Source organism: Cottoperca gobio, chromosome 11 (assembly GCF_900634415.1).
Source record: "Cottoperca gobio chromosome 11, fCotGob3.1, whole genome shotgun sequence".
Taxonomy (NCBI): Eukaryota; Metazoa; Chordata; class Actinopteri; order Perciformes; family Bovichtidae; genus Cottoperca; species Cottoperca gobio.
In genome coordinates, this window is record NC_041365.1 from 21,082,772 (window position 1) to 21,090,271 (window position 7,500).

The 7,500-nt window shown below is 44.1% G+C and overlaps 2 protein-coding genes across 2 annotated transcripts in view; both read right to left on the reverse strand.

Annotated features, from left to right (window-relative positions):
• Window positions 1-7,500, reverse strand: part of LOC115015681 (receptor-type tyrosine-protein phosphatase U-like) — a 209,475-nt gene that overhangs the window by 175,184 nt on the left and 26,791 nt on the right. The window lies entirely within an intron of this gene.
• LOC115015678 (glucocorticoid modulatory element-binding protein 1-like) overlaps window positions 6,846-7,500 on the reverse strand; it is a 10,677-nt gene continuing 10,022 nt past the window's right edge. Inside the window, exon 10 of the mRNA XM_029443186.1 lies at window positions 6,846-7,500. This exon is cut by the window's right edge and continues 2,083 nt beyond it. The gene's annotated coding sequence lies outside the window, so the exon portion shown is untranslated.

Genomic DNA, 7,500 nt, shown 5'->3' on the forward strand with positions numbered 1-7,500 from the left:
AGCAGAACTTTGACGGTGCTTGGACAAAGGCTGCTGGCAGCGGGCCAATTTAAACACTCAGAAACACTCAGAAGCTGAGAGTCACAGAGACATAAAAACAACAACTTGTGCAATGACAGAAACAAAGACTGCATCAGCACTCGTCACAGAGGAATACAGATAGGGGACATGTTGCTCGGCTGCCCCGACCTCAGCTCTGCTCCAACCGCCATCCAGCTCTCCACGGAGACTAGAGGGGGGTCGAGGCGAAGGGCTGCGTCATGCATCTCAATGCAAACCAGGCGCGTCGGCCTGTCAGCCTGCAGAGCCGTCTCTCCTCCCCGGCTGACACCGGAGCAGCCCAGCCAGTTCAACACTCGTCAGCATTTATTTTCATAAGTGGGGGAACGGCGAGCTGTCACAGTCTGGGCCAGAGCCCCCCTTTGTGTGTAGCCGACACACACAAACAGGAAGCTCCTCTAACCACCTTTATTGTCTTGGCACTAACACACTGCCACACACACACACACACACACACACACACACACACACACATACACACACACACACACACACACACACACACACACACACACACACACACACACACACACTGCCGTAAGCTTTGTAAACTTTAACATAAAAAGGCTTCAAATGTCAGATGTTCACCTCAATCATCTGGACGGAGGATTAGCAGCTGAAAACCTCTTTATCCCCGAGGAGATGTCTGACTCTAGTCCTCTATCAGCCCGGCGAGGAGGCCGTAGTCTTTCACCTGCAGAGCCGCACCACGTACTTTCTTTATTTTCCCAGCCCCCCCCCCCCCTGCACTACCGAAGGTGTAATTGCAGTATGAGATGGTACTTTGAGCTGGGGCTGTTCTCATCAGCACTGAGCAATTACATGTGCCCCTAGGGGTGCTGATAAAAACACACACTGAGAATGAACTCTGCAGTGCCAGGTGATGGCGGGGAGGCTACAGCAGACCCATATTAAACAGAAGCGGGCCACGGCGGTGGAGGTGAATACAGATCGCTGCCGTACAGGCACACGCAGACCAGCACGCTGGGCTCTGTCAGCCCGCTGACCTGTGAAAGGAACCAGCCTCCATCTCCCTCGCCCCATTATTGGGGCCAGGTTGCTCCAATAGCATGACTAAAAATATCAGTCCCTCGTGGTCGTGTGTGTGCGCGTGTGTTTTACACAACACTAATGTATTCACGTTTTAGGTTTTACCTTTGGGAGATTTGAGTAACAATGTTCTGTTTGTTTAACTTTTCAACAGATCAGACTTCATCACTCAACATGTAGAAATAATTGTTCAGATTGTGACCTTTAGTTTCAGCCAACACAAATATTAAAAGTCCGTCTTTAGAATCACAATAAAAACATTTTAATGGTTTAAAAAAGAGAGTTTCTTGTGATTTTTGTGAAAACTTTCTCGAGTCACAGACGTATAATTAATGTGTTCTAAATATAGTTTGACAAAGAAAATAAAAACTGTTGTAAGTTTCACTGCAAACTTTAAAATGCCCAAAAATAATAAAGCAATTATATTAGTTCTGCTGGGAAAACAAAATCAATGCCAACGCATGCAAAATCCAAATGGAAATATAATTGCCTGTAATAGTTTCAGGCTTTTGTTGAACCCGTGTGTCAGTCAGGGGAAGGACTTCATTACCCAGAGGTCATAGCACAATATATAACAACTACTAACAATCCAGCCTCGGCTCGCTTTTGTTTCTTGAAGAATGATGTAATATTGTTTTTGCACCTTAACAAACATCATTTCCCATAATCCTTTGCTGCTTAAATGTTTGACAAAAGAGGAGTTTTCCAGTTTTTCTTTTCAGAAATGTTCAACTTCTAATAACGTGAGAAAAAGTGTTTTTATTGATTCCAAACACCAAATTACAGACGATCGAATTCTAAACTGCAACCCCATCCTGTGATGTGCAGCTCCAACATCACACGTCAGGGCTCTCAATGGCGTCTTCTCCACTTGGAACATCGTTTCACACCTCTCGCCCGCGACAACAGATTGACGTCGCCGCTCGCTTGGATCAGGCTTTGACGGATGCACCTGTCCCGCTGTGGACGTGACATGTCTGGAAGTTTGGGAGTTTATAAAGAGAGAAGTATGAGGTAGAGAAACATCCCACCTGTAATGTGTGTGTGTGTGTGTGTGTGTGTGTGTGTGTGTGTGTGTGTGTGTGTGTGAGTCTACTATGACGTCACTTCATCAAGAAAAAGTAGAATAAGTCTTGAGATAAGTCAGAGGCGGAAACACGGCACACGAGCTAGCAACGTACGCATGTTGCTAGCTAGCTACAGCTAACATTAGCATCCGCCACTTTAATTCAAAGTGAAATATCTCAGCAGTTATAGGATGAATTGTCTCACAGTTCTGTGCAGGTATTCTTGGTCCCCAGAGGATGATTCCCACTGACTTTGGTGATTCCCTGACTTTTGTCTCGAGCGCTACCAGCGAGTGAAATGTCCACTTATCCAAAGAGACTTTCCTCTAAGCGTGACGTTGACGTTTGTAGTTTTGCCATAAGATGTGATACATCCTCCCCTAAAGATCATTTCATATCATCATTACTTTCACAATGTGTACGGTTATTTATTGCACTAGGGTTATAATTTCATATCATCATAATGTGTACGGTTAGCTAATCTTGTATTTTTTGTATTAATCTTTTATACAAATTGCCCCCCAGCAACAAATAAAGTGTTTTTAAATTGAATTGAGCTCAAATGTAATAACTTTTATTACCACTTAATTCTTACTTAATGAGGTCAAAACCTTCATTTCTCTAATACTTTGATTTATAGCTTAATACCTGCAAATCTCATTTCGGGACCCGCTGGCTCTCGGTCTGACGGAGATTTCGCCTCTCGGTACGAGAAGACAAGACCTCGTCCTCCACACGCCGTCATCGTTTACAGTCTAATTAGCTTCAAACGCAAGAATGGAGTCTACGGCTAAGCTCTAGAAACAGAATCCTGCTTGTGAATGAAGATACATCTTTAAATAAGCTCATAAAAAGCTATTTCTGCATCAGATGATAGCCGATGGGTTCTAAGATTTGCATTTCGAGCGATACGTTCGACCTTTTCTGCTCTTACACGGACAGTTTACCTGCATGCAACGCTCAAACGTGATTGGTCAATACTACTCTGACTACAAAAGAAAACTGGAACACTTCAGACACAAAAATGAATAAACAGATATCAGATATTACTGCAAATCGTTCCCATCAGCCTCAGCTGTACTTTGTGTTTAGTGCTAATTATGTTAGCATGCTAACATGCTAACGTGCTAACGTGCTAAACTGAGATGGTGAATAACTGGATGGAAAAGTCTCACTTCTAGACTTTCTTTCTTTTCTCCCTCCTGGACTTGTTGCTGATTTAATGTCCCACTTTTACCCACAAGGATCAATACAGTTTCACTTTACGTTTTAGAAAAGATATAAAATGGATTTTTACTTAAGTTTAGTCATTTAACAAGATATACAGTCATGTCCGTCCGCCTCTGACGGTGTTCATCCTTTGAAATGTTTTTCAATCGACACGCTGTAAGCTGGTAATTTAAGGCCGTGCTGTGCTTCTGTGCTCGAGCGGTTTCATTGTAACTAAGAAGCACTTGTAAAATAAAAGCATATATGTAGAAAGATACACGTGCACAGACAGACACGTGCACAGACAGGGATATACACATACCCAGCATTCACAGCTCCTCTGACGTCTCCTCTCTATCTGCTGTTCCCGTCTTATCTGTCTGACATTTGTCTTATTTCATTTTAAATGGGAAGTCCCACTCTGCGGCTTGATAACATTTTATCTCCTGCGTTTTTAACGAGAGAAGACAGACAAGCTTTGGCACTTTTTTTGACATCCTCATCCTCCCTCTTCTCATCAGTGTGTTTCTCCACTTAGGTACGAGGTCATCAATTTATGAAGAATGTTTAACTCCCGGGACTCAGCCGCCCCCTCAGCCCTCCAAATGTATATCCAGAAGAAGAGTCCATCACCACAACAGCACGTCCACGCTGCTCTGCACGTCCACTCTGCACGTCCACGCTGCTCTGCACCTCCACGCTGCTCTGCACGTCCACGCTGCTCTGCACGTCCACGCTGCTCTGCACCTCCACGCTGCTCTGCACGTCCACGCTGCTCTGCACGTCCACGCTGCTCTGCACCTCCACGCTGCTCTGCACCTCCACGCTGCTCTGCACGTCCACGCTGCTCTGCACGTCCACGCTGCTCTGCACCTCCACGCTGCTCTGCACGTCCACGCTGCTCTGCACGTCCACGCTGCTCTGCACGTCCACGCTGCTCTGCACCTCCACGCTGCTCTGCATATCCACGCTGCACATCCACGTGCCCTTCAGATACCAAGCTCCACTTTGCTCTGTGTCCGCTCACAACATCCAAATACTTCACAAAAATGACATTTCCAACAAAGTGCAATGAATAATCTGCACACTTCATATTAAAGCAGAGAGATGCTTATGACCTCATATTGTAAAACATTTTCATCTCTCTCATCAAAGCCGGTTTAATGGAAATGTATCCACTTCTGGGCCTCGCAGGGCGCAGGGTCATTGACAAGCAGTACTGAACACTTCTCAAAAGTGCGTCTGAGAGGAAGTAATTTGAGGACAGAGAAGCAGAATATAGCATCTGGAGCAGTGAAGGGAAAAACAACATGAAGAAGTAACAATGGTATGGCAGAGGGACATTTATGATGATGTGAAGCTGCAGCAGGTCTCGACAACAGAGTAGCTGGCTGTCTCGCAGCGAGATAAGAGGAGGCAGATAGGCCGTTTCCCTGACAGACAAGGTGACAATCCGGCTTCACTGTGTGTAAACAACAACGCCACTATCACCCCCGGCCCGACGACGGGGTTAACACCTCTGTCCATCAGCCGGGCTCCCGTCATCGCTCACGGGGCACTCCCATCCCTGTCGGCTTGTCAAGGAGCGGGAGAAGGGAAGTCGCACCTTCTGCTGCTGGCCTCGCCAACATGGCTGGCAGGGGGAGGAGATGGGGTGGCACATGGTGGTGCAGGCTGCCAGAGTTGTACTAGTTCCCTTCTCCCCCCCCAAAAAAACCAGACAAGGTCGACTCTCCTCTTTGTGTGCGCTGTGAACACAGCCGGCCTCAGAGCCAGAAATCCCTTCAGGCAAGACTGAGTGGCGTGTTTGGGTTAACTGCAGCTCAGCTTCTCGTGTCACACTGTCGCTGCTCAGATGTACAAGACATGGAGGAAGTACAGTGAGGCTCTGATGTTGCAGAGCAAGTCATATTATTATTAAATGCCTTAGTGTTCATCTGAAAGCACCTCGCAGGTGGTCAGTGTGCGTGTTGTTTCAGTTCTAGTGAGAAATACAATCCAGGAAGTCCGGATACGATGGATCTTACTTTGAAAAATGTGCATTTAAACGTCTTTGATGACGTTTCTCAGAACGCTCTCTTCTGAGTTGACTGGGCAGCACATGAGCCAATGCAGCAGCTGGCAACCTGGCAACCGCCATCTTTTTAAAAACTGTTGGATTTGGCAACTCAGAGAGGCAGTGAGGAACTGTGGGACATTTCTACATTCTATTATCAGCGCTGTGTTTTCATTACGCTTTGCAGGGATGTGGGTGCGTGTTTTCTAAGACTGGAAGTGACAGCGCTGAATGTAACGCCTCACCGTGACTTTAACAACCCGTCATTAGCAGGCGAGTTCAGTCAGCATGTAAAGAATAAATATGAAGACTTAAGTACATTAAATAACACACACCGCTATATACATATATATACACATATATACACACGTATATATATATATATATATATACATATATATACACATATATACACACGTATATATATATATATATATATATATATATATATATATATATATATAATATATATAATATATATATATATATATATATATATATATATATATTATATATACATATATATATATATACATATATAGATCTATATTGTATATATATATATATATATATACAATATAATATATCCTATATATGTAATATATATCTATATATGATATATATAATTTCTTCTATAATATTCATATACTATTATATATATATATACTATATATATATATATATCTATATTATATATTATATATTACATATATATACCACCTCATATATCTATCTATATATATACTATACACACATATATATATAATATATACACAGACAGTGAAACAGACGCGTTGGCCTCTTTTAACAGCCTTTCACCTCTTTGAGACGTTCCCTACATGTAACAGATGCTCTCGCTTCTCTTCTTTTCTTTGTCTTGTGTACAACATGCGAGGGAACACAATCCACACCTCTGTAATTAACTAGACAGCACATCCTCTCCCCTCCTACACAGACAATGGACCCCTGTGGTTCACCTGCCCCCCCTGCAGCTGCTGATGTCGAGATGTTTCCTCTACGATCAGTTCATCTCGGCGTCAATTTCAGCTCTGTGGTTTGTGTATGTGCTCGTTTGTGTGCTTGTATAACCGAAAGCCATCAAGCCCTCCCCTCATCCAGCCTGTCTGGGAGTATTAGGGGCCACAAGAAGAGGGAACTGTAATAACCAGCGAGCTCCCTGGTGCCCTGTCAGCGCGGCTCAGCCTCCAGAGGCCTGCCCATCACGGACAGCAGCCATGACGCTGCAGATTACACCGAACACCGCAATAAGCCTGACACATGGAGAAGTCGGAGATTACAGCAGCAGACTATGAATGCAGCTGAACCCTCATCTGCTGTTGGAGGCCGCGGTGGAGTGAGCCCACAGCGCCCTCTGGTGGACAAACACTCAAACAACCACTCACTTGTTTTCCTCGGTTTTAATCTGATATTAAAACACATTACAAAGTCAGTTTGCAAATACCCTCATTTGATAAATTAAATTATTGGAAATGCACAAGTTATGACTGGGTCTTTGTTGATGTGAGCTGCTGCCCGGAGCATAAATTAATCCATGTTTGCACCTTGAACAGAGAGGCCCATGTCCAATAAATATGATGACACTACTTTACAAAGTAAAATACAGGCATACCAAGTTTGACATTAAGTAAATGTGTTTTTTTATATATTGACTTAAACAATCAGCCCAGTTACTCACACTATCTATCATACTGAGATAAAGCCATAGGTGTCCACAAGAAAGAAAATACATGGAGTGTGTGAATCAGGCAGTAAGTGCAGAAGCAATGCATTTCCAGTGAGAGGAGTTCAGTCTGTTTCCATTTAACTAAGCACATGAAATAACACTCGGGGGGGCCCAATCCTAAAGAAATGTTTCGAGAGCAGGCATCGTAGCAAACGTCTTCCTGTCTTAAAAGGACGTCACAGTGCAGAAACAATACAGCTTGGATGCGACACTACGACACAACAGTTCTTCCCACAGTGCCTCAAGTGACACCAACACTGTTACTGGTAATAAGTCTGACCAACAGCAGGGGGCCGGGACATACAGCAGGGGGC